This window comes from Conger conger, chromosome 12 (assembly GCF_963514075.1).
Source record: "Conger conger chromosome 12, fConCon1.1, whole genome shotgun sequence".
Classification (NCBI taxonomy): Eukaryota; Metazoa; Chordata; class Actinopteri; order Anguilliformes; family Congridae; genus Conger; species Conger conger.
In genome coordinates this window covers 2,530,476-2,553,923 of record NC_083771.1, presented here as the reverse complement: position 1 = coordinate 2,553,923, position 23,448 = coordinate 2,530,476, and the positions used below count along the sequence as shown (strand labels likewise).

The 23,448-nt window shown below is 55.0% G+C and overlaps 14 non-coding genes and 3 pseudogenes across 14 annotated transcripts; all 17 read left to right on the top strand.

The window, feature by feature from the left end:
* The first annotated feature begins 612 nt into the window (after window positions 1-612).
* Window positions 613-780, top strand: LOC133106350 (U2 spliceosomal RNA; annotated as a pseudogene).
* A 372-nt stretch (window positions 781-1,152) lies between these two features.
* LOC133106034 (U5 spliceosomal RNA) lies at window positions 1,153-1,269 on the top strand. Its single transcript, XR_009704214.1, has one exon. It is a non-coding gene; the product is annotated as a U5 spliceosomal RNA (small nuclear RNA).
* A 432-nt stretch (window positions 1,270-1,701) lies between these two features.
* LOC133106236 (U2 spliceosomal RNA) lies at window positions 1,702-1,892 on the top strand. Its single transcript, XR_009704405.1, has one exon. It is a non-coding gene; the product is annotated as a U2 spliceosomal RNA (small nuclear RNA).
* A 372-nt stretch (window positions 1,893-2,264) lies between these two features.
* LOC133106033 (U5 spliceosomal RNA) lies at window positions 2,265-2,381 on the top strand. The gene has a single exon (XR_009704212.1). It is a non-coding gene; the product is annotated as a U5 spliceosomal RNA (small nuclear RNA).
* Window positions 2,382-2,813: 432 nt separating this feature from the next.
* Window positions 2,814-3,004, top strand: LOC133106235 (U2 spliceosomal RNA). Its single transcript, XR_009704404.1, has one exon. It is a non-coding gene; the product is annotated as a U2 spliceosomal RNA (small nuclear RNA).
* A 7,385-nt stretch (window positions 3,005-10,389) lies between these two features.
* Window positions 10,390-10,580, top strand: LOC133106234 (U2 spliceosomal RNA). The gene has a single exon (XR_009704403.1). It is a non-coding gene; the product is annotated as a U2 spliceosomal RNA (small nuclear RNA).
* A 372-nt stretch (window positions 10,581-10,952) lies between these two features.
* LOC133106032 (U5 spliceosomal RNA) lies at window positions 10,953-11,069 on the top strand. Its single transcript, XR_009704211.1, has one exon. It is a non-coding gene; the product is annotated as a U5 spliceosomal RNA (small nuclear RNA).
* Window positions 11,070-11,501: 432 nt separating this feature from the next.
* Window positions 11,502-11,692, top strand: LOC133106233 (U2 spliceosomal RNA). The gene has a single exon (XR_009704402.1). It is a non-coding gene; the product is annotated as a U2 spliceosomal RNA (small nuclear RNA).
* Window positions 11,693-12,075: 383 nt separating this feature from the next.
* LOC133106118 (U5 spliceosomal RNA) lies at window positions 12,076-12,129 on the top strand (annotated as a pseudogene).
* A 2,198-nt stretch (window positions 12,130-14,327) lies between these two features.
* Window positions 14,328-14,518, top strand: LOC133106232 (U2 spliceosomal RNA). Its single transcript, XR_009704401.1, has one exon. It is a non-coding gene; the product is annotated as a U2 spliceosomal RNA (small nuclear RNA).
* A 372-nt stretch (window positions 14,519-14,890) lies between these two features.
* LOC133106031 (U5 spliceosomal RNA) lies at window positions 14,891-15,007 on the top strand. Its single transcript, XR_009704210.1, has one exon. It is a non-coding gene; the product is annotated as a U5 spliceosomal RNA (small nuclear RNA).
* A 5,395-nt stretch (window positions 15,008-20,402) lies between these two features.
* LOC133106390 (U2 spliceosomal RNA) lies at window positions 20,403-20,579 on the top strand (annotated as a pseudogene).
* A 372-nt stretch (window positions 20,580-20,951) lies between these two features.
* LOC133106030 (U5 spliceosomal RNA) lies at window positions 20,952-21,068 on the top strand. Its single transcript, XR_009704209.1, has one exon. It is a non-coding gene; the product is annotated as a U5 spliceosomal RNA (small nuclear RNA).
* Window positions 21,069-21,500: 432 nt separating this feature from the next.
* LOC133106231 (U2 spliceosomal RNA) lies at window positions 21,501-21,691 on the top strand. Its single transcript, XR_009704400.1, has one exon. It is a non-coding gene; the product is annotated as a U2 spliceosomal RNA (small nuclear RNA).
* A 372-nt stretch (window positions 21,692-22,063) lies between these two features.
* On the top strand, window positions 22,064-22,180 carry LOC133106029 (U5 spliceosomal RNA). Its single transcript, XR_009704208.1, has one exon. It is a non-coding gene; the product is annotated as a U5 spliceosomal RNA (small nuclear RNA).
* Window positions 22,181-22,612: 432 nt separating this feature from the next.
* Window positions 22,613-22,803, top strand: LOC133106230 (U2 spliceosomal RNA). The gene has a single exon (XR_009704399.1). It is a non-coding gene; the product is annotated as a U2 spliceosomal RNA (small nuclear RNA).
* A 372-nt stretch (window positions 22,804-23,175) lies between these two features.
* On the top strand, window positions 23,176-23,292 carry LOC133106027 (U5 spliceosomal RNA). The gene has a single exon (XR_009704207.1). It is a non-coding gene; the product is annotated as a U5 spliceosomal RNA (small nuclear RNA).
* Window positions 23,293-23,448: the final 156 nt, after the last annotated feature.

Below are 23,448 nucleotides of genomic sequence, written 5' to 3'. Positions count from 1 at the left end.
GAGGCTACCAGTGAGAGAGAGGCTCCACAGGTTTGGGACGGCGAGGTCAGCTCACTGCCCGAGAGGGTGTAACGAGGATGAGACTGTGGCTCATGTGTTCTGGGACTGTTTTTTTGCGAGGGCTTTTTGGGGGAGGGTTGATAAGAGCAGGGTTTTTCGTTGGTTGAGAGTGGGAATTTTGAGGGACTGGGTCCTGAAAGGGAACGGGTGGGGAATTTTGACAGGGGAGAGGAGGAAGGTGGTGTGTCTATTGATGAGTTGGGGGAAGACAATGCTTTGGGACGCCAGGAATAAAAAGGTGGAGTTTCCATCAGACGTGACATCTAGTAGGCAGTGGTTCAGGGAGTGGGAGGGAAAAATGAAAAGAGAAGCAAAAATGGGCCTTCACAGGAGGGGTAAAGAGGAGTGGAGGGAGGTGTGGGAAAATATATTAGCGGTTTTGGGGGGGGTGGGGGGTACATGAGGGGATGTTGATGTGTTAGAGGTAAGGGGTAGATAGGGTATATAGGGACGGGGTATGAGTGGAATGTTAAGTGGGTGGATGTCTAATGTTTAAGTGAATATACGTAAGAATGTACATGATGTATAATGAGTTTATGAGATGGAATAAAGATCTTTAAAACAAAATCTGTTCTTATCAGTTTAATATCTGATACGTCCCCTATCAGGGGACTATATATTAAACGGATTTTTGGCACAGGGAGTCGGAGAAGGAGCTTGCTCCGTCCGCTTCAAGCATCGACCCGTTATTGCAGTGCGTTCGGGAACGGTGCGCCTCTCCAAGTTTTGTGCAAAAAAAGGTTGTGTTTTGTTGTCCTTTACTAGGTGGGTGGGTTGCCCTGTTCTTCCCCCTGTTTGTTTGTTTGTTTGTTTGTTTGTTTGTTTGTTTTTTTTTGTATGTATGTAAATTGTGTTGTAAATAGGGTGAATATGTGCCCTTGTTGTAAGTGTGCTTGCCTCTGTTTTTTAGCAAAATGATGTAGTTTTCTGTGCGGGACGTAACTGTTTGTTGTCATTGCGCTGTCTCGCTTTTCCCACCTTCCCTCTCGGATTGTCTGTCTGTCCGGCCGGCTGGCGGCAGTGGCAACCCCGGGTCAGTGGGAGTGGCTGGGAAGGGGGCCGGAGGCGCCTGGTGCGCTGAAAGGTCACATTTCGCTCGGGTTTCTCTTCAGCACGCACAAATCTTTCGCCTTTTACTAAAGATTTCCGTGGAGAGGAACGCACCTGAGTTTGTGCTATTTTTGGATGCTCCGTCCACAGGGCGGGGCAACTTCGAACGGTTTAAGGACAGACGGCAATGTGCGACAGGTATGCGGGTTGCTTGCGAGTCGCCGACTTGCTCGTTTCTGGCTTATCGCCTGCTTGCCGCGTGCGATCGATGCCCCGCTCGCTAAATAGCTTTGGTCGCTGCCTAGAGAGCAGCTATTCGGTAAGTGACTCGGTAGTAAGTACGTCACAGCGTACTCGGTATGTGTCGAGTGTTTTTGGCGGCTGTGCCTGCCAGTGGAGGACAGTGGATCTTGGTGGGAGGAGCCAGCTGAGTCCGGTCGTTACGGTAGCTCGCCGACCGGCCAGTCAGTGCGTGCGCAGGGTTCTTGGGAAGGCGGGGAGGGGGGCCGGCCCCTGGGCCAGGTGGCGTCTGCCCCGAGCGCGGTCCGGGGCCACCGGGAGGGCGCCGTCGGCAGGGGCCCGTTTGCGGTTATCGCTTCTCGGCCTTTTGGCTAAGATCAAGTGTAGTATCTGTTCTTATCAGTTTAATATCTGATACGTCCCCTATCAGGGGACTATATATTAAACGGATTTTTGGCACAGGGAGTCGGAGAAGGAGCTTGCTCCGTCCGCTTCAAGCATCGACCCGTTATTGCAGTGCGTTCGGGAACGGTGCGCCTCTCCAAGTTTTGTGCAAAAAAAGGTTGTGTTTTGTTGTCCTTTACTAGGTGGGTGGGTTGCCCTGTTCTTCCCCCTGTTTGTTTGTTTGTTTGTTTGTTTGTTTGTTTGTTTTTTTTTGTATGTATGTAAATTGTGTTGTAAATAGGGTGAATATGTGCCCTTGTTGTAAGTGTGCTTGCCTCTGTTTTTTAGCAAAATGATGTAGTTTTCTGTGCGGGACGTAACTGTTTGTTGTCATTGCGCTGTCTCGCTTTTCCCACCTTCCCTCTCGGATTGTCTGTCTGTCCGGCCGGCTGGCGGCAGTGGCAACCCCGGGTCAGTGGGAGTGGCTGGGAAGGGGGCCGGAGGCGCCTGGTGCGCTGAAAGGTCACATTTCGCTCGGGTTTCTCTTCAGCACGCACAAATCTTTCGCCTTTTACTAAAGATTTCCGTGGAGAGGAACGCACCTGAGTTTGTGCTATTTTTGGATGCTCCGTCCACAGGGCGGGGCAACTTCGAACGGTTTAAGGACAGACGGCAATGTGCGACAGGTATGCGGGTTGCTTGCGAGTCGCCGACTTGCTCGTTTCTGGCTTATCGCCTGCTTGCCGCGTGCGATCGATGCCCCGCTCGCTAAATAGCTTTGGTCGCTGCCTAGAGAGCAGCTATTCGGTAAGTGACTCGGTAGTAAGTACGTCACAGCGTACTCGGTATGTGTCGAGTGTTTTTGGCGGCTGTGCCTGCCAGTGGAGGACAGTGGATCTTGGTGGGAGGAGCCAGCTGAGTCCGGTCGTTACGGTAGCTCGCCGACCGGCCAGTCAGTGCGTGCGCAGGGTTCTTGGGAAGGCGGGGAGGGGGGCCGGCCCCTGGGCCAGGTGGCGTCTGCCCCGAGCGCGGTCCGGGGCCACCGGGAGGGCGCCGTCGGCAGGGGCCCGTTTGCGGTTATCGCTTCTCGGCCTTTTGGCTAAGATCAAGTGTAGTATCTGTTCTTATCAGTTTAATATCTGATACGTCCCCTATCAGGGGACTATATATTAAACGGATTTTTGGCACAGGGAGTCGGAGAAGGAGCTTGCTCCGTCCGCTTCAAGCATCGACCCGTTATTGCAGTGCGTTCGGGAACGGTGCGCCTCTCCAAGTTTTGTGCAAAAAAAGGTTGTGTTTTGTTGTCCTTTACTAGGTGGGTGGGTTGCCCTGTTCTTCCCCCTGTTTGTTTGTTTGTTTGTTTGTTTGTTTGTTTGTTTTTTTTTGTATGTATGTAAATTGTGTTGTAAATAGGGTGAATATGTGCCCTTGTTGTAAGTGTGCTTGCCTCTGTTTTTTAGCAAAATGATGTAGTTTTCTGTGCGGGACGTAACTGTTTGTTGTCATTGCGCTGTCTCGCTTTTCCCACCTTCCCTCTCGGATTGTCTGTCTGTCCGGCCGGCTGGCGGCAGTGGCAACCCCGGGTCAGTGGGAGTGGCTGGGAAGGGGGCCGGAGGCGCCTGGTGCGCTGAAAGGTCACATTTCGCTCGGGTTTCTCTTCAGCACGAATTAACCTGTTGCCTACCACTGGCTTGCTAGTGGTAGACAAGGGGTTTTCGGCTGTTCCTTGAGAGGCTTCTCAGAGCTTGTGTCCCTTCTCTCTCTCCCTTTTTCCTCCCTTTCTTGGCTCCTTCGCCCCTCTCTTTTTTCCACCTGGTTTTTCCTCCTAACCTGACGGGCTGCGAGTTCCGTTCCCAGTACGTGGCTTGACCGCGGCTGGTGCGGGCTCGCAGTTCACGGACCACCCCCGGAACAGCTGTACCTGGAGCGAGGAGAGAGTACCAGTGGCTTGACCGCGGCCCTCTCTGACCTCCAGGTACCCCAGGGCCTGTTGGGAGGAACCAACCAGGTGGCTGGAGAGAAGGAGCGAGGGAGCTGATCCAGGAACTGCGGAGGGAGCTGCCGTTGCCAGAGCCTGCCACCAGAGGGAGCCGGACCCGGAGGAGCCTCGAGGATCCAGAGAGCCAGCCAGGAAGCCCGGGACTCCACCATCCTTTCCTGGACTGAGGCGGCGACGAGGATCCTCGAGAGCCAGCCAGCGGAGGCAGAGACTCGCCTGGAGGTCACCCTGCCAGAAGACTCCCGCCATCCGGAGGACGAGCTCCACTGCTGCAGAAACGCTTTTCTGCCGGAAGCCAGAGGCGAGTACAAGAGCTGCCCGGAGAGAACGCCCGGAAGGGCTGCTCTCCGGGCCTGTACCAGCCTTGCTGGGCCTTCGCCGGTTGCTCTCTCTGCCTCTGGTTTTTCAGGCCCTGCAGCAGATCCAGCGGAACCCCTCCGGAGGACGAGGCGTGCGGAGCAGGCAGAAAGGGGGATCCGTGGACCTCCCCCCAGAAGACGGCGGCGCCCTTTGGATCCGGACCTGCTCACTGTGTACCGGACCAACGCTTGGCGCTCCCCACCGGAAGGGAGGTTCACTAGCGGCAGGGGAGCTGAATCATCGGCCCCCCTTGCATGTTCGGTCCCCCTGGGACAGGCCATCAACCTCAGGCGATTCTCGTTTCTCTGCCTACAGCTGGACTCCGGCCCCCAGCAGGAATGGCGACGGCGGCTCAGCCAGGTGTGCGGCGCCACAATGCCGTCCGGCTAACCCTCCTGAACAGCGGAGAGGGGGGCAGCAGCGACAGGGTAGGCCCCCTGGTGGAGCAAGGGGCGAATGGCGCAGCTGTGGAGGGCGCCACCGAGCCAGCGTCCACTAGGGGGGGAACCAATGCTGCTGCCCCAACAGCCAACAGCCAGAGGAGAGTGACAGGTATGACCCGCCTGGAGTTTAGCCGGGCAGTGCTTCAGCGAGCCATGGGCTTCGTGCCAGGCGACCTGAACTGCCTGGTGAAGGTTCCAGGCAACGCTGACATTTTTGAAATTAGCTTTAAAAACGCTAATGTCCTGGAGAGGTTCTGGAACCTCTATAGAGAGGGGAAGGACAGGTCTCCCCTTAACAACTTTCAAGTTGAGCCCCTGTCCGACACGGAAAGCAAAGTGGTCACTGTGCAGTTTTTTAATGAAACTGTACAGGACCACGATGTGAGTACGTGGTTGGGCAGGTATGGCCAAGTTAAATCTGAAGCCAGGAGGGTCCTGGATGAGGATGGAGTCTGGACCGGGGCCAGGAAATGGCTGGTCCAGCTCAAGCCTGACCCCTCTGCAGTGGGGGGGGTATGTCACATCCCCAGCACCATCACGCTGGGGAGACACCGGGGCGTGGTGTTTTATTACGGCATGCCCAAGCTGTGCAGGAACTGCGGCGAGTTAGGTCACTTGGCCGCAGCCTGCACAGTGGTCAAGTGCAAGTCGTGTGGCGGCGAGCACGAGACCAGGGCGTGCCGTGACCCGAGGCCCTGTAATCTTTGCGGGGTGAGGGGGCATCTCTTCCGGGATTGCCCCCTCTCGTACGCGAACAGGGCCCGGAGCACCGCGCCCCCACCACCGTCAATGACTGCCCCCCCTCCCCCACCCCACCCTACCCCCACACCACGCATCAGAGCACCCACTCCCCCTTTGCCCCAGCCTGACAGCCTAACCCCCACAACACAAACACTACCAATCCTTCCCTGCAGCACAACACCGGCAACCCCCACCTCAACAGCACCCCCTGTTACCCAACCCTCTGTCATCACAGTAAAAGAGGAGCCTGACTCTGACACCCCCATTGTGGTGGAGGGGTCAGACTCCTCATCTGCAGAATCGGACACAAATTCCATCACCCCGTGGCAAAAACCGAAACGAAAGGGGAAAAGAATTCGATCACCCACAATAGCCAAACCGCAAAATACACCCAGCCAGCCTCCAAACCCAGCAATAACACGCCAACCGATCAACGCCAAAAGACACACAGTACAATCTAATAAAAAACCGGTACACAGTCCCAAATCTCTCGCCAGGCCTAATACCCTTCCCAAACCTCCCACCCATCCACCAAAATCAGTACATTACAAGGAAAACCTACAAAACATCGGCACACTTCACCCCCACTCCATCAGGGACCAGCCAGCCCCCGGTCCGGACTCTCAAAGGGAGGCGACAACATCCCCCTCCTCCCAGGCCCTCCTAGGCCCGGGGGGGAGGCCTGGGGCAAAAACAACCACCCCCACCTCTCCAGGACGGAACCTCCCAGGCAGTCAGGAGGGGAGACCCATGGGAGAACATGGTCAGGGGGTGAGTAGGCGCCACAATAACCCGGATACAATTTTCAACACAATAAATCAAATTTGTCAGAATATGGCTAACAGCCATACTGGATCACCAGACACCCAAAAACAATAAAATATCATGGCATACAACTTTACACTTACCACACTTAACACCCGCAGTATCAGACACCCCGATAAACGCACCACCGTTTTCTCCATTCTGTCACAGATCCCCTCAGACGTCGTCCTGCTCCAGGAATGTGGGATTCCGTTTCGGGAGTGGGATGGCGTTCTGGGGGAGGAATGGAGAATGGGAGACTCTCTCTGGTCTGGCTCAAACATCGCCAGAGCTGATGGGGTCGGCACGTTGATGAAAAATCCCTATGCAAAAATAACAGCACACAGCATTGTGGAGAGTGGGCGAATCCTCGTCACCGATCTCGAGGTCGGGGGTTCCCCACTCAGGGTCATCAACGTGTACGGTCCCACCAGCGTGGCCGAGAGAGTCTCCCTATTCACTAAACTACCACCACTGTTACACTGCACGATGCCCGTCGTCGTAGGGGGAGACTTCAACTGTGTTTTAAGAGATGAGGACCGCAGCAAACCAAGGCCGGATCGCTCCGGCACCCTGCTGCGGTCCCTCATCGAGGATTTCTCCCTCTGCGACGCCGGGGGCGCCTCTCCTCCCCAGCATACGTTCGTGAGTTCCTCTGGCTCCTCCTCATCCAGAATTGACATGTTTCTGCTCTCCCCAGGCCTGAGGGTGCACAGCTATTCCACCAAGGCGGTGCACTTCTCGGACCACCACATGGTAACCGTGTCCCTGGTCTGGGAGAAATCTATAACCGTGGGTAAGGGGCTCTGGCGGATGAATATCAGCCATCTCCAAGACCCCCAGGTGCGTCTCTCCTTCTCGAGAAGATACCTGGAGTGGGTGAGTCTGAAACATCTCTTTGACTCCCCGGTGGAGTGGTGGGAGATGGTGAAGGAGCGAGTGCGGGGCTACTTCCGGGCAGTCGGGCGGAGGAAGGCGAAGGAAGGGAGGGCAGTTTTTGAACGCCACAATGCTGCCCTCCAAAGACTAAGCCTCCTCCAGTCCCGAGGCCTGGATGTTGGCAGCGAAATCGCACAAGCTCGGCAGAGCCTCACCACCCTCTACCGGGAAGAGCGGAAGAAACAGACCTTCCGCTCCAAACTCCAGGGCCTCCAGGAGGATGAGAAGTGCACGCGGTTCTTCTTCCGCAGGGCACGAACCAAGACGAATAACATCTTGTCTCTCTATAACAGCAGAGGTGTGGTGGTGTCTGAAGAGGCGGAGGTCCGGGAGGTGGCCAGGGAGTTCTACGAGGGCCTTTACAGCGAGAGGCCCTCAGACGGGGCTCTCATGGACACCTTCCTGGGCTGCCTGGACAGACGCCTGGGAGATGAGCAGATGGAGGCGGAGTTGAGCACTGAGGAGCTCACCAGGGCCGTGCACTCCCTGAATACACACAAAGCTCCGGGCCCTGACGGAATCCCAGCTGAGTTTTACCAGGCTCACTGGGATCTCCTGAAGGGGGACGTGGCGGAAGTGTTCAGGGCTGCGTACAGGGAGGGGCGGTTAGGCGCCTCACTGAGACAGAGCTCAGTAGCTCTTGTCCCAAAGAAGGGGGACCTGAAGGACCTCCGCAACTGGCGGCCGATCAACCTCCTCTCAGTCGATTACAAGATCATGGCGAAGGCGCTGATGGGGAGGTTCCAAGGCCTGATAACATCGGTGATCGGACCGGACCAGACCTGCAGTGTGCAGGGGAGGTCCATAAATGACAACCTGCTCCTCGCAAGGGATCTAATCATCCACTCCGGGGAGCGGAGGTCCCCCTTGTGCCTTCTCAGTCTCGATCAAGAGAAGGCATTTGACCGGGTGAGTCATGTGTGCTTGGAGAGAGTGCTAGAGAAAATGAACATTCCTGGCCCCCTCCTGCGCTGGACAAAAATCTGTCTGACAGACATAACGGGCAGAGTGGTTGTCAATCGACAGCCCTCTGCCCCGTTTGATGTCAGGTCTGGCGTCAGGCAGGGGTGCCCTCTAGCATCTCTCCTGTACGTCATCTACCTGGAACCGTTCCTCCAGGCCATTAGGGCCAATCCAGGGGTGGTGGGCTATCCACTCCCTGGAGCGGGGGGGGAACGGCTAAAGGTGATGGCGTACATGGACGACATTGCCATCGTCGCCACAGACAGTCGTTCTATCGCTTGTGCCACCAAGGTGTTGGACGACTTCTGTGTGGCCACTGGCGCCCTGGTCAACAGGGACAAGAGTGAACTGTTTCTGTCTCCACATTGGAGTGAGGAGCTGACCGTTTCCTTCCCTGTGCGTAGGAATACCATCAAGCTCCTGGGGGTGACCTTCCAAGCTGACGGAGGAGGGAGAACCAGCTGGGAGGGAGCCCTCCGCCACGTCCAAAATAAAATCAGGAGCTGGAGTGCACGGCCCTTGACCATGGCGGGTAAGATCCTTGTCCTGAAGGCAATTGTCCTACCCATTCTGCTCTATGTGGGGAGGGTGTTTCCCCCGGACAAAGCCACCGGGAAGTTAATCACCCGGATGGCTTTCCGCTTTGTCTGGGGGAGCACCATGGAAAAACTTAAACGCGTCACCCTCCTCAAAGAGGAGCGGAATGGGGGGCGGGGGGTCCCAGACATTGTCAACATCATTATGGTGCAGGGTCTGGCCACCCTTGTCCAGAATGCAGGGAAGGTGGGTAAGGCCTCTGGTACCTTTGCCAGGTACTATGCCACCCCCTTCCTCAGAGCAATGGGCTTGGGTGTGCTGGACCTCACCATACCTTATAGCTGGGACCCCCCCTACGTCTACCGAGCCCTGAAGGACTTTGCCTACAGGACGGATCTGCCCAGGGCTGGCCTAACCTCGTGGAGCTATAAAATGATTATGGCTCATTTAAGATCTGGAGAAATTGTAACGCTCCCGAGGGGGGGGCCAGACCTGGACCCGCAAGTCATCTGGGCAAATGTAACACACAAATGTCTTACAAACAAACAAAAAGACATTGCCTGGATGACAGCCCATAGGTGTCTCCCCACCAGAACATTTATGTATCGCCGGCACTTAGCCCTGACTGAACGCTGCCCCCACGGATGCACTGACTCGGAACACATTCACCACCTGTTCTGGGAGTGCTCCGTGGCCAGGCGGGTCTGGGGCCTTGTTTGTTCCTCTGTCTCCCTAAGCAGGTTCCTGCCGAGGTCCTCCCTGATGGCTGAGGGCATCCTCTACGGTCCGCCGGGGGGATGCAAGACCACCGTGCTCCAGCGTCAGTGGAGGATCATCAATACCGTGAAGCAGGTCCTGTGGGAGACGAGGAACATCAAGGTCTACCAGAAAACATCTGTAGACCTGGTCACTCTCCGGAGGAGGATCCAAAACCTCCTCCAGGACGGCATTCTGGTGGACATGCACACAAACAAGAACCTGGCGAGAGAGAAGTGGGGGGTGGACCACTGGAAAGAATTCATCATCTAGCCCACCCCCCCAAGGGACACAGAAGGGACACAGAAGCCTCTCGGGACAACCAAACCTGAGCGGAATGGACTCTTTCTTTACTATTTTTCTCGTCTTTTAATTCACCTTAATTTCTTTATTGTTGAAATTGATTTTGTTAAGTTTTGTAAGGTCTCTTTGGAATATTTTGTAATCACTCTTTCTTTAAGTTTGTTTTCATTCCTTTGATGTCTTTGTTTCATTAGTTTAAGTTCTTGATTAAATGATTATTTTGTGTTAATTAGTGTGTTTTAAAAAAAGAAAAAGAATTTTAAAATGTAAAGAAATGTAAAAAAAACCAATAAAACCACATTTTACTAAAGATTTCCGTGGAGAGGAACGCACCTGAGTTTGTGCTATTTTTGGATGCTCCGTCCACAGGGCGGGGCAACTTCGAACGGTTTAAGGACAGACGGCAATGTGCGACAGGTATGCGGGTTGCTTGCGAGTCGCCGACTTGCTCGTTTCTGGCTTATCGCCTGCTTGCCGCGTGCGATCGATGCCCCGCTCGCTAAATAGCTTTGGTCGCTGCCTAGAGAGCAGCTATTCGGTAAGTGACTCGGTAGTAAGTACGTCACAGCGTACTCGGTATGTGTCGAGTGTTTTTGGCGGCTGTGCCTGCCAGTGGAGGACAGTGGATCTTGGTGGGAGGAGCCAGCTGAGTCCGGTCGTTACGGTAGCTCGCCGACCGGCCAGTCAGTGCGTGCGCAGGGTTCTTGGGAAGGCGGGGAGGGGGGCCGGCCCCTGGGCCAGGTGGCGTCTGCCCCGAGCGCGGTCCGGGGCCACCGGGAGGGCGCCGTCGGCAGGGGCCCGTTTGCGGTTATCGCTTCTCGGCCTTTTGGCTAAGATCAAGTGTAGTATCTGTTCTTATCAGTTTAATATCTGATACGTCCCCTATCAGGGGACTATATATTAAACGGATTTTTGGCACAGGGAGTCGGAGAAGGAGCTTGCTCCGTCCGCTTCAAGCATCGACCCGTTATTGCAGTGCGTTCGGGAACGGTGCGCCTCTCCAAGTTTTGTGCAAAAAAAGGTTGTGTTTTGTTGTCCTTTACTAGGTGGGTGGGTTGCCCTGTTCTTCCCCCTGTTTGTTTGTTTGTTTGTTTGTTTGTTTGTTTGTTTTTTTTTGTATGTATGTAAATTGTGTTGTAAATAGGGTGAATATGTGCCCTTGTTGTAAGTGTGCTTGCCTCTGTTTTTTAGCAAAATGATGTAGTTTTCTGTGCGGGACGTAACTGTTTGTTGTCATTGCGCTGTCTCGCTTTTCCCACCTTCCCTCTCGGATTGTCTGTCTGTCCGGCCGGCTGGCGGCAGTGGCAACCCCGGGTCAGTGGGAGTGGCTGGGAAGGGGGCCGGAGGCGCCTGGTGCGCTGAAAGGTCACATTTCGCTCGGGTTTCTCTTCAGCACGCACAAATCTTTCGCCTTTTACTAAAGATTTCCGTGGAGAGGAACGCACCTGAGTTTGTGCTATTTTTGGATGCTCCGTCCACAGGGCGGGGCAACTTCGAACGGTTTAAGGACAGACGGCAATGTGCGACAGGTATGCGGGTTGCTTGCGAGTCGCCGACTTGCTCGTTTCTGGCTTATCGCCTGCTTGCCGCGTGCGATCGATGCCCCGCTCGCTAAATAGCTTTGGTCGCTGCCTAGAGAGCAGCTATTCGGTAAGTGACTCGGTAGTAAGTACGTCACAGCGTACTCGGTATGTGTCGAGTGTTTTTGGCGGCTGTGCCTGCCAGTGGAGGACAGTGGATCTTGGTGGGAGGAGCCAGCTGAGTCCGGTCGTTACGGTAGCTCGCCGACCGGCCAGTCAGTGCGTGCGCAGGGTTCTTGGGAAGGCGGGGAGGGGGGCCGGCCCCTGGGCCAGGTGGCGTCTGCCCCGAGCGCGGTCCGGGGCCACCGGGAGGGCGCCGTCGGCAGGGGCCCGTTTGCGGTTATCGCTTCTCGGCCTTTTGGCTAAGATCAAGTGTAGTATCTGTTCTTATCAGTTTAATATCTGATACGTCCCCTATCAGGGGACTATATATTAAACGGATTTTTGGCACAGGGAGTCGGAGAAGGAGCTTGCTCCGTCCGCTTCAAGCATCGACCCGTTATTGCAGTGCGTTCGGGAACGGTGCGCCTCTCCAAGTTTTGTGCAAAAAAAGGTTGTGTTTTGTTGTCCTTTACTAGGTGGGTGGGTTGCCCTGTTCTTCCCCCTGTTTGTTTGTTTGTTTGTTTGTTTGTTTGTTTGTTTTTTTTTGTATGTATGTAAATTGTGTTGTAAATAGGGTGAATATGTGCCCTTGTTGTAAGTGTGCTTGCCTCTGTTTTTTAGCAAAATGATGTAGTTTTCTGTGCGGGACGTAACTGTTTGTTGTCATTGCGCTGTCTCGCTTTTCCCACCTTCCCTCTCGGATTGTCTGTCTGTCCGGCCGGCTGGCGGCAGTGGCAACCCCGGGTCAGTGGGAGTGGCTGGGAAGGGGGCCGGAGGCGCCTGGTGCGCTGAAAGGTCACATTTCGCTCGGGTTTCTCTTCAGCACGCACAAATCTTTCGCCTTTTACTAAAGATTTCCCTGGAGCGGGGGGGGAACGGCTAAAGGTGATGGCGTACATGGACGACATTGCCATCGTCGCCACAGACAGTCGTTCTATCGCTTGTGCCACCAAGGTGTTGGACGACTTCTGTGTGGCCACTGGCGCCCTGGTCAACAGGGACAAGAGTGAACTGTTTCTGTCTCCACATTGGAGTGAGGAGCTGACCGTTTCCTTCCCTGTGCGTAGGAATACCATCAAGCTCCTGGGGGTGACCTTCCAGGCTGACGGAGGAGGGAGAACCAGCTGGGAGGGAGCCCTCCGCCACGTCCAAAATAAAATCAGGAGCTGGAGTGCACGGCCCTTGACCATGGCGGGTAAGATCCTTGTCCTGAAGGCAATTGTCCTACCCATTCTGCTCTATGTGGGGAGGGTGTTTCCCCCAGACAAAGCCACCGGGAAGCTAATCACCCGGATGGCTTTCCGCTTTGTCTGGGGGAGCACCATGGAAAAACTTAAACGCGTCACCCTCCTCAAAGAGGAGCGGAATGGGGGGCGGGGGGTCCCAGACATTGTCAACATCATTATGGTGCAGGGTCTGGCCACCCTTGTCCAGAATGCAGGGAAGGTGGGTAAGGCCTCTGGTACCTTTGCCAGGTACTATGCCACCCCCTTCCTCAGAGCAATGGGCTTGGGTGTGCTGGACCTCACCATACCTTATAGCTGGGACCCCCCCTATGTCTATCGAGCCCTGAAGGACTTTGCCTACAGGACGGGTCTGCCCAGGGCTGGCCTAACCTCGTGGAGCTATAAAATGATTATGGCTCATTTAAGATCTGGAGAAATTGTAACGCTCCCGAGGGGGGGGCCAGACCTGGACCCGCAAGTCATCTGGGCAAATGTAACACACAAATGTCTTACAAACAAACAAAAAGACATTGCCTGGATGACAGCCCATAGGTGTCTCCCCACCAGAACATTTATGTATCGCCGGCACTTAGCCCTGACCGAGCGCTGCCCCCACGGATGCACTGACTCAGAACACATCCATCACCTGTTCTGGGAGTGCTCCGTGGCCAGGCGGGTCTGGGGCCTTGTTTGTTCCTCTGTCTCCCTAAGCAGGTTCCTGCCAAGATCCTCCCTGATGGCTGAGGGCGTCCTCTACGGTCCGCCGGGGGGATGCAAGTCCACCGTGCTCCAGCGTCAGTGGAGGATCATCAACACCGTGAAGCAGGTCCTGTGGGAGACGAGGAACATCAAGGTCTATCAGAAAACATCTGTGGACCTGGTCACTCTCCGGAGGAGGATTCAAAACCTCCTCCAGGACGGCATTTTGGTGGATATGCACACTAATAAGAACCTGGCGAGAGAGAAGTGGGGGGTGGACCATTGGAAAGAATTCATCATCTAGTCCACCCCCCCCCCCCCCAAGGGACACAGAAGCCTCTCGGGACAGCAAACCTGAGCGAAATGGACTTTCTTTTTTCCTTACTGCTTTGTCTTTTAATTCACTTTTGTTTTCTTTGAATTACATAGTGATTTTTTTGGATATTCTGTGTTTTTGTGAACATTTTTTGAATCACTCTTTTGAAAATTTGTTATTCATTTACTCTGATGTCTCTGTTCCTTATGGTTTAAGTGTGTGTTTAAAAAAATTTTGTTTGTGTTATTGAGTGTGTTTTAAAAAAAGGAAAAATTTAAAATTGTTAAGAAATTTATAAAAACCAATAAAACTACCTTTTACTAAAGATTTCCGTGGAGAGGAACGCACCTGAGTTTGTGCTATTTTTGGATGCTCCGTCCACAGGGCGGGGCAACTTCGAACGGTTTAAGGACAGACGGCAATGTGCGACAGGTATGCGGGTTGCTTGCGAGTCGCCGACTTGCTCGTTTCTGGCTTATCGCCTGCTTGCCGCGTGCGATCGATGCCCCGCTCGCTAAATAGCTTTGGTCGCTGCCTAGAGAGCAGCTATTCGGTAAGTGACTCGGTAGTAAGTACGTCACAGCGTACTCGGTATGTGTCGAGTGTTTTTGGCGGCTGTGCCTGCCAGTGGAGGACAGTGGATCTTGGTGGGAGGAGCCAGCTGAGTCCGGTCGTTACGGTAGCTCGCCGACCGGCCAGTCAGTGCGTGCGCAGGGTTCTTGGGAAGGCGGGGAGGGGGGCCGGCCCCTGGGCCAGGTGGCGTCTGCCCCGAGCGCGGTCCGGGGCCACCGGGAGGGCGCCGTCGGCAGGGGCCCGTTTGCGGTTATCGCTTCTCGGCCTTTTGGCTAAGATCAAGTGTAGTATCTGTTCTTATCAGTTTAATATCTGATACGTCCCCTATCAGGGGACTATATATTAAACGGATTTTTGGCACAGGGAGTCGGAGAAGGAGCTTGCTCCGTCCGCTTCAAGCATCGACCCGTTATTGCAGTGCGTTCGGGAACGGTGCGCCTCTCCAAGTTTTGTGCAAAAAAAGGTTGTGTTTTGTTGTCCTTTACTAGGTGGGTGGGTTGCCCTGTTCTTCCCCCTGTTTGTTTGTTTGTTTGTTTGTTTGTTTGTTTGTTTTTTTTTGTATGTATGTAAATTGTGTTGTAAATAGGGTGAATATGTGCCCTTGTTGTAAGTGTGCTTGCCTCTGTTTTTTAGCAAAATGATGTAGTTTTCTGTGCGGGACGTAACTGTTTGTTGTCATTGCGCTGTCTCGCTTTTCCCACCTTCCCTCTCGGATTGTCTGTCTGTCCGGCCGGCTGGCGGCAGTGGCAACCCCGGGTCAGTGGGAGTGGCTGGGAAGGGGGCCGGAGGCGCCTGGTGCGCTGAAAGGTCACATTTCGCTCGGGTTTCTCTTCAGCACGCACAAATCTTTCGCCTTTTACTAAAGATTTCCGTGGAGAGGAACGCACCTGAGTTTGTGCTATTTTTGGATGCTCCGTCCACAGGGCGGGGCAACTTCGAACGGTTTAAGGACAGACGGCAATGTGCGACAGGTATGCGGGTTGCTTGCGAGTCGCCGACTTGCTCGTTTCTGGCTTATCGCCTGCTTGCCGCGTGCGATCGATGCCCCGCTCGCTAAATAGCTTTGGTCGCTGCCTAGAGAGCAGCTATTCGGTAAGTGACTCGGTAGTAAGTACGTCACAGCGTACTCGGTATGTGTCGAGTGTTTTTGGCGGCTGTGCCTGCCAGTGGAGGACAGTGGATCTTGGTGGGAGGAGCCAGCTGAGTCCGGTCGTTACGGTAGCTCGCCGACCGGCCAGTCAGTGCGTGCGCAGGGTTCTTGGGAAGGCGGGGAGGGGGGCCGGCCCCTGGGCCAGGTGGCGTCTGCCCCGAGCGCGGTCCGGGGCCACCGGGAGGGCGCCGTCGGCAGGGGCCCGTTTGCGGTTATCGCTTCTCGGCCTTTTGGCTAAGATCAAGTGGATTGTGGTAGATAGAAGCGAAAGTAAGTATGTCATCGAGCAACTGGAGAGCCGTAAGGAATACTGCAAGGGTGAAATGGGCAGGGGCCCCAGGGAGCATGCCCCAGAGGGAAGATTTTGTGAAGAGTTTTGTGTTGGAGAAGTTCTCTCTGTCAGAGAGGGATATTCTGGGCATCCAGAGGAACGGGAGAGAGGAGTTTGTCGACATGGCCTTCAGAGGACCAGAAGCATTCCAGGCATTCATGGAGAGATGCAAGAGGGAAGACCTGGGGCCGTGGAGAGTGGAGTCCATGGAGAGGAGGAACCACAGGGTGGTGATTATAAACCTGTTCGACATGAACGTGCCGGACGAGGCGGTCGGGAGGTACCTGGAGAGGTACGCCAGGGTGGTGGCCGGACCCAGATACCGGAGGGACGTCTTTGGCTTCTGGAATGGCCAGAGGGTGTACGAGGTCCTGCTGCGGGAGAGTGACCACGGCTACGAGGGCTACCTCCATCCTCCGGCCCTCTGCACGGTCGAGGGAGTGAAGGGCCACATCTCCTATTCTCGGCAACCTCCTTTTTGTCGGAGGTGCATGGAGGTGGGGCACGTCGACGCGGGGTGCAGGTCGGTGGTGTGCCACAACTGCCGGCAGCGAGGGCACATGGCGGTCGAATGCAAGGAGCCGCGCACCTGCAACGTATGTGGCTCCGGGGAGCACCTCATGAGGGCATGCCCTGAGCGGCGCCGCACCTACGCCGATGCAGCCAGGGAGAGAGCAGCACCTACACCAGGGCCAGCGGGGGTGGAGAGGCCTGCACCAGGCCCAACAGAGGCTGTGAGGCCTACATCAGGCCCAACAGAGGCAGACGGGCCTACACCAGGCCCAAAGGAGGCGGAGAGGCCTACATCAGGCCCGGCGAGGGCTGAGAGGCCTGCATCAGGCCCGGCAGAGGCTGAGGGGCCTATACCAGGCCCAAAGGAGGCAGAGGGGCCTACACCAGGCCCAGCGGAGGTGGAGGGGCCTACACCAGGCCCGAGGGAGGCGGAGGAGCCTACACCAGGCCCAGCGGGGCCTAGCACCGAGGAGGGCCCGATCCCAGACACAGATCTGGGTCCCGACAGCATGGAGGGGAGGGAGACGGCGGAGGAAGGCAGCGACGACTCCGACATGGAGTTGTCCATGGAGGAGGATGCCGTCATCAGGCTGAGGGGAGAGAAGAGGAAGGAGAGGCCTGAGATGGCTGGAGCTCCACCGGGTGGGAGGCAGGCTAAGGCCAGGGCCCCTACCGAAGCCATGGCGAGGCCCAAGGACTGGGCCGAAGAGGTGGAGAAGGAGATGGGGAGTGCGGAGGCTCCGCTGCCAACGGATCCGAGGGTGGCCATGGAGAAGATTTTCGGACGGAGGTAGGCCGGAGGCCAATAATTACTTTAATACAGGAATGGAGAGGATTTTCATGTCTCTAAATGCCAGGGGCATAAGGGAACGGGACAAAAGAGTGGGACTGTTTTTATCATTGAAAGAGGTCCCTTTTGATGTATGTTTCCTGCAGGAATGCCATTTGGGAGGGGGGAAGGACGTGGCTGTGTTTAGAAGGGATTGGGTTTTGGGGCCTTCAATCTGGTCAGTGGGAAATGTACATGCGGATGGCTTGGGGATTTTGTTTAAGGGAAGGGGGGTTATGGTGGAGGAATTCCTGACCGTAGTCCCAGGAAAGCTCCTGTGTGTGGATGTTTTGTGGGGGGGGGAGAAACTGCGGCTCATAAATGTACATGCCCCGTGCAACATTTCTGAGCGTTTGGTTTTTTTTAAGTTGTTGCCGGATTTGTTGGCCACGAACAGAGGTATAATTTTGGGAGGGGATTTTAATGTGGCTGTGGACGAAGGGATAGTGGGAGGAAGGAGGGATTTTTCTGTTAGTTATTTAGAAAAAGAGATTTTAGTTAGGTTTTCTTTGTTTGATGGGTTTAGGCAAAATGGCCGACAGGGGGAGGGGTTTACATGGGCGAACTCCAGGGGCTGTAGGAGAAGGCTGGATTATTTTTTTGTGTCAAAGGAGTTTAAGTTAAAAAATTTTGTGCTGTTGCCAAGCTGGTCCTCCGACCATTGCGCGATAAAATGCATTATAGAGGGAGGGGAACGGGAGAAAAGCAGGACGTGGAGCTTCAATGCAGAACTCCTGGAAGATGCGGTGTTTGTGGAGCAGTTTGCAGAGTTTTATTTGGGGTGGAAGGCCTTCAAAGCCCAATTTTCCTGTATCCTGGAGTGGTGGGAGGTGGTGAAGCAAAGGGTGAGGGAGTTCTGTGTGGCCTACGGTATAGCGAAGAGGAGGGAAGAGAGAGAGAGGGTGTGGGCACTGCAGAGCGAGTTGCAATACTGGGTGGGGCTGGCAAACAGGGGAGGGAGGGTAAGGACAGAGGAGGTCAAGGCCTTAAAAGAGAGCATAAAGGCACATTATATAGGGAAAGCAAGGCGGTTTGCCTTCCTGGCAAGAGTGGAGAGGAGGGAAAGGGATGAAAAGGTGACGCCTTTCTTTTTTAAAGCGGTGAGGGAGCGCCAAAATGATGGATGGATAGAGGCGATAATGACAGGCCAGGGGGAGGTTAGGGAGCAAGAGGAGAAGCTGGACGCAGCAGCGCGTTTCTACTCTGTGCTGTTTGGGAGAGAGGAGAGGGACACAGAGGAGGGGGACAGGCTGGTAGGGAAGCTCTGGAGGAAGGTAAGGGAGGGACAGCAGGAGGCCCTGGGGGGGAAGATAGGTCAGGATGAGGTAAGGAAGGCCTTGTTCTCCCTAAAAGTGGGGAGGACTCCAGGGAGGGACGGGATCACCAGGGAGTTGTACACCCACTTCTGGGGAATAATGGCCGAGGATTTGGCGGAGGTTTTGAACCGGGTGGGAGAAGTGGGGAAAATGCCCCTATCTATGAGGGAGGGGGTAATAAACCTTTTGTTTAAGAAGGGAGAGAGAGCAGATCTGGGGAACTGGCGGCCAGTCACACTCCTCTGCACCGACTACAAGGTGCTGGGGAAGGTGATGGCTAACAGGGCCAAGGGGGTGCTGGGGGAGGTTCTGGGGCCGGATCAAACCTGTGCGGTCCCAGGAAGGATGGGGTCCCAGAACTTGATCTTGCTGAGGGATGTGCTGAGCTGGGCGAGGAGCAGGAAAGTGGGGGTAGGGGTGATAGGTTTGGACCAGCAGAAGGCGTTCGACCGGGTGGACCATGCCTTCCTGGTGCAGGTGCTGGGCAGGATGGGGTTCGGGGAGGGCTTTATCGCCTGGGTGAGGACCCTCTACAACGGGGCCTTCAGCCGGGTGAGGGTGAATGGAGCCCTGAGCGCGCAGGTGAGGCAGGGTAGGGGGGTGAGGCAGGGGTGTCCTTTGTCCCCGCTTTTGTACGTATGCGTCATAGAGCCCCTGGCGGAGCTGATGCGGCAGGACAGGGAGTTCAGGGGCCTGCAAATCCCAGGCAGCGGGGGGGAGAGGGTAAAGGTGCTGCAGTATGCAGACGACACCACTGTAGTCGTCTCCTCAGACGGAGACATAGGGAGGGTCATGGGCCTGGTGGGCCAGTACTGTAGGGGGTCGGGGTCAAAAATAAATCAGAGCAAGTCGGCAGTGATGGTGACCGAGGGATGGAGAGGGGGAAGGGGGGAGGAGCAGGGCCTGGCAGCGTGCGAGGACGGGATGAAGGTGCTGGGGGTTCGATTCAGCAGGGAAAGGGCGGATAGGCTGAATTGGCAGCAGTGCCTGGAAAAGATAAAGAGGAGGGTGGGCTTGTGGAGGGCGAGAGCGTTGACTCTGACAGGTAAGGTATTGGTGGTGAAGGCAGACTTGTTGCCACAGTTAATTTATTTAGGGAAAGTGTTTCCGATACCGGCGGTGTGCAGGGTGAGGCTGAACCGGCTGATTTTTAATTTCTTGTGGGGAGGGCGGTTGGAGCCGGTAAAGCGGGATGTGTTGTTTTTGCCGGTGGAGAAAGGGGGAAGAGGCCTAGTGGACGTGGGCCTAAAGCTGGATGTTCTAAATCTAAAGAGCATTGTCGACACACTGGTGGGAGAGGAGGGCCACAAGTGCCGGCACCTCATGAGGATGTGGGTGGGGACGGCCATGAGGGAGCTGGTGGGGTGGGACAACAGAGGGCCGAGGGCAGAGGACACCCCGTGGTACTATACAAGGGCAATGATGGTCTGGAGGGAAAATAGAGAGCTCATCAGGGCACAGGGGTTACAGGACCATAGAGCCCTATATAATGCGATCCTGGGTAGGAGGACGAGGGAGGCAGAGAGGGAGGTGGAAAGGTGTGGAGGGCAGTGGAGGTGGTTGACGGCCAGGTGGCTCCCAAACCGGGCAGGAGACCTCAACTGGCTGGGAGGCCTGGGAAGATTACCAGTGAGGGAGAGGATGTATAGGGCTGGCACTGCCAGGAGTCCGCTGTGTCCCAGGGGCTGTGGGAGGGAGGAGACGGGAGGGCACGCCCTATGGGAATGCCCTTTCGCAAGAGTGTTCTGGGGAAGGGCAAACAGGGGGGTGTTTCTCCCGGTATGGGCCACAGCAGTGGAAAAAGAGGGGGTCATGAGGGCGGCTGGGGTGGAGAGCCTGGAAGATGAGGGGAGGGAGGTTTTCAGCCTCCTAGTGAGCTTGGGGAAACTGGCCCTGTGGGACAGCAGGAATAAAAAGATGCTGAATCCCTCAGATGGCATGACAGGAGTGCAGTGTGTCAAGGGGTGGGAGAGAAGGGTGGAGATGGAGATGAGGGTGTGCGCCCGGGGAGGGGGAAAAAAAAGGGGTGAGAAGATATGGGGAAAGGTGAAGAACGCCTTGAGCCTGTAAAGAGGCAAAAGTGTAAATAGTGTATATAAAAGTGTAAATAATGAACGTATATGTATTGTCTGGGGGGTATACTGTTGGCGTTATGTGTATGTAATGTAAATAAAATGTAATTTGTAAAATAAAAGTTTCTTAAACAAAAAAATCTGTTCTTATCAGTTTAATATCTGATACGTCCCCTATCAGGGGACTATATATTAAACGGATTTTTGGCACAGGGAGTCGGAGAAGGAGCTTGCTCCGTCCGCTTCAAGCATCGACCCGTTATTGCAGTGCGTTCGGGAACGGTGCGCCTCTCCAAGTTTTGTGCAAAAAAAGGTTGTGTTTTGTTGTCCTTTACTAGGTGGGTGGGTTGCCCTGTTCTTCCCCCTGTTTGTTTGTTTGTTTGTTTGTTTGTTTGTTTGTTTTTTTTTGTATGTATGTAAATTGTGTTGTAAATAGGGTGAATATGTGCCCTTGTTGTAAGTGTGCTTGCCTCTGTTTTTTAGCAAAATGATGTAGTTTTCTGTGCGGGACGTAACTGTTTGTTGTCATTGCGCTGTCTCGCTTTTCCCACCTTCCCTCTCGGATTGTCTGTCTGTCCGGCCGGCTGGCGGCAGTGGCAACCCCGGGTCAGTGGGAGTGGCTGGGAAGGGGGCCGGAGGCGCCTGGTGCGCTGAAAGGTCACATTTCGCTCGGGTTTCTCTTCAGCACGCACAAATCTTTCGCCTTTTACTAAAGATTTCCGTGGAGAGGAACGCACCTGAGTTTGTGCTATTTTTGGATGCTCCGTCCACAGGGCGGGGCAACTTCGAACGGTTTAAGGACAGACGGCAATGTGCGACAGGTATGCGGGTTGCTTGCGAGTCGCCGACTTGCTCGTTTCTGGCTTATCGCCTGCTTGCCGCGTGCGATCGATGCCCCGCTCGCTAAATAGCTTTGGTCGCTGCCTAGAGAGCAGCTATTCGGTAAGTGACTCGGTAGTAAGTACGTCACAGCGTACTCGGTATGTGTCGAGTGTTTTTGGCGGCTGTGCCTGCCAGTGGAGGACAGTGGATCTTGGTGGGAGGAGCCAGCTGAGTCCGGTCGTTACGGTAGCTCGCCGACCGGCCAGTCAGTGCGTGCGCAGGGTTCTTGGGAAGGCGGGGAGGGGGGCCGGCCCCTGGGCCAGGTGGCGTCTGCCCCGAGCGCGGTCCGGGGCCACCGGGAGGGCGCCGTCGGCAGGGGCCCGTTTGCGGTTATCGCTTCTCGGCCTTTTGGCTAAGATCAAGTGTAGTATCTGTTCTTATCAGTTTAATATCTGATACGTCCCCTATCAGGGGACTATATATTAAACGGATTTTTGGCACAGGGAGTCGGAGAAGGAGCTTGCTCCGTCCGCTTCAAGCATCGACCCGTTATTGCAGTGCGTTCGGGAACGGTGCGCCTCTCCAAGTTTTGTGCAAAAAAAGGTTGTGTTTTGTTGTCCTTTACTAGGTGGGTGGGTTGCCCTGTTCTTCCCCCTGTTTGTTTGTTTGTTTGTTTGTTTGTTTGTTTGTTTTTTTTTGTATGTATGTAAATTGTGTTGTAAATAGGGTGAATATGTGCCCTTGTTGTAAGTGTGCTTGCCTCTGTTTTTTAGCAAAATGATGTAGTTTTCTGTGCGGGACGTAACTGTTTGTTGTCATTGCGCTGTCTCGCTTTTCCCACCTTCCCTCTCGGATTGTCTGTCTGTCCGGCCGGCTGGCGGCAGTGGCAACCCCGGGTCAGTGGGAGTGGCTGGGAAGGGGGCCGGAGGCGCCTGGTGCGCTGAAAGGTCACATTTCGCTCGGGTTTCTCTTCAGCACGCACAAATCTTTCGCCTTTTACTAAAGATTTCCGTGGAGAGGAACGCACCTGAGTTTGTGCTATTTTTGGATGCTCCGTCCACAGGGCGGGGCAACTTCGAACGGTTTAAGGACAGACGGCAATGTGCGACAGGTATGCGGGTTGCTTGCGAGTCGCCGACTTGCTCGTTTCTGGCTTATCGCCTGCTTGCCGCGTGCGATCGATGCCCCGCTCGCTAAATAGCTTTGGTCGCTGCCTAGAGAGCAGCTATTCGGTAAGTGACTCGGTAGTAAGTACGTCACAGCGTACTCGGTATGTGTCGAGTGTTTTTGGCGGCTGTGCCTGCCAGTGGAGGACAGTGGATCTTGGTGGGAGGAGCCAGCTGAGTCCGGTCGTTACGGTAGCTCGCCGACCGGCCAGTCAGTGCGTGCGCAGGGTTCTTGGGAAGGCGGGGAGGGGGGCCGGCCCCTGGGCCAGGTGGCGTCTGCCCCGAGCGCGGTCCGGGGCCACCGGGAGGGCGCCGTCGGCAGGGGCCCGTTTGCGGTTATCGCTTCTCGGCCTTTTGGCTAAGATCAAGTGTAGTATCTGTTCTTATCAGTTTAATATCTGATACGTCCCCTATCAGGGGACTATATATTAAACGGATTTTTGGCACAGGGAGTCGGAGAAGGAGCTTGCTCCGTCCGCTTCAAGCATCGACCCGTTATTGCAGTGCGTTCGGGAACGGTGCGCCTCTCCAAGTTTTGTGCAAAAAAAGGTTGTGTTTTGTTGTCCTTTACTAGGTGGGTGGGTTGCCCTGTTCTTCCCCCTGTTTGTTTGTTTGTTTGTTTGTTTGTTTGTTTGTTTTTTTTTGTATGTATGTAAATTGTGTTGTAAATAGGGTGAATATGTGCCCTTGTTGTAAGTGTGCTTGCCTCTGTTTTTTAGCAAAATGATGTAGTTTTCTGTGCGGGACGTAACTGTTTGTTGTCATTGCGCTGTCTCGCTTTTCCCACCTTCCCTCTCGGATTGTCTGTCTGTCCGGCCGGCTGGCGGCAGTGGCAACCCCGGGTCAGTGGGAGTGGCTGGGAAGGGGGCCGGAGGCGCCTGGTGCGCTGAAAGGTCACATTTCGCTCGGGTTTCTCTTCAGCACGCACAAATCTTTCGCCTTTTACTAAAGATTTCCGTGGAGAGGAACGCACCTGAGTTTGTGCTATTTTTGGATGCTCCGTCCACAGGGCGGGGCAACTTCGAACGGTTTAAGGACAGACGGCAATGTGCGACAGGTATGCGGGTTGCTTGCGAGTCGCCGACTTGCTCGTTTCTGGCTTATCGCCTGCTTGCCGCGTGCGATCGATGCCCCGCTCGCTAAATAGCTTTGGTCGCTGCCTAGAGAGCAGCTA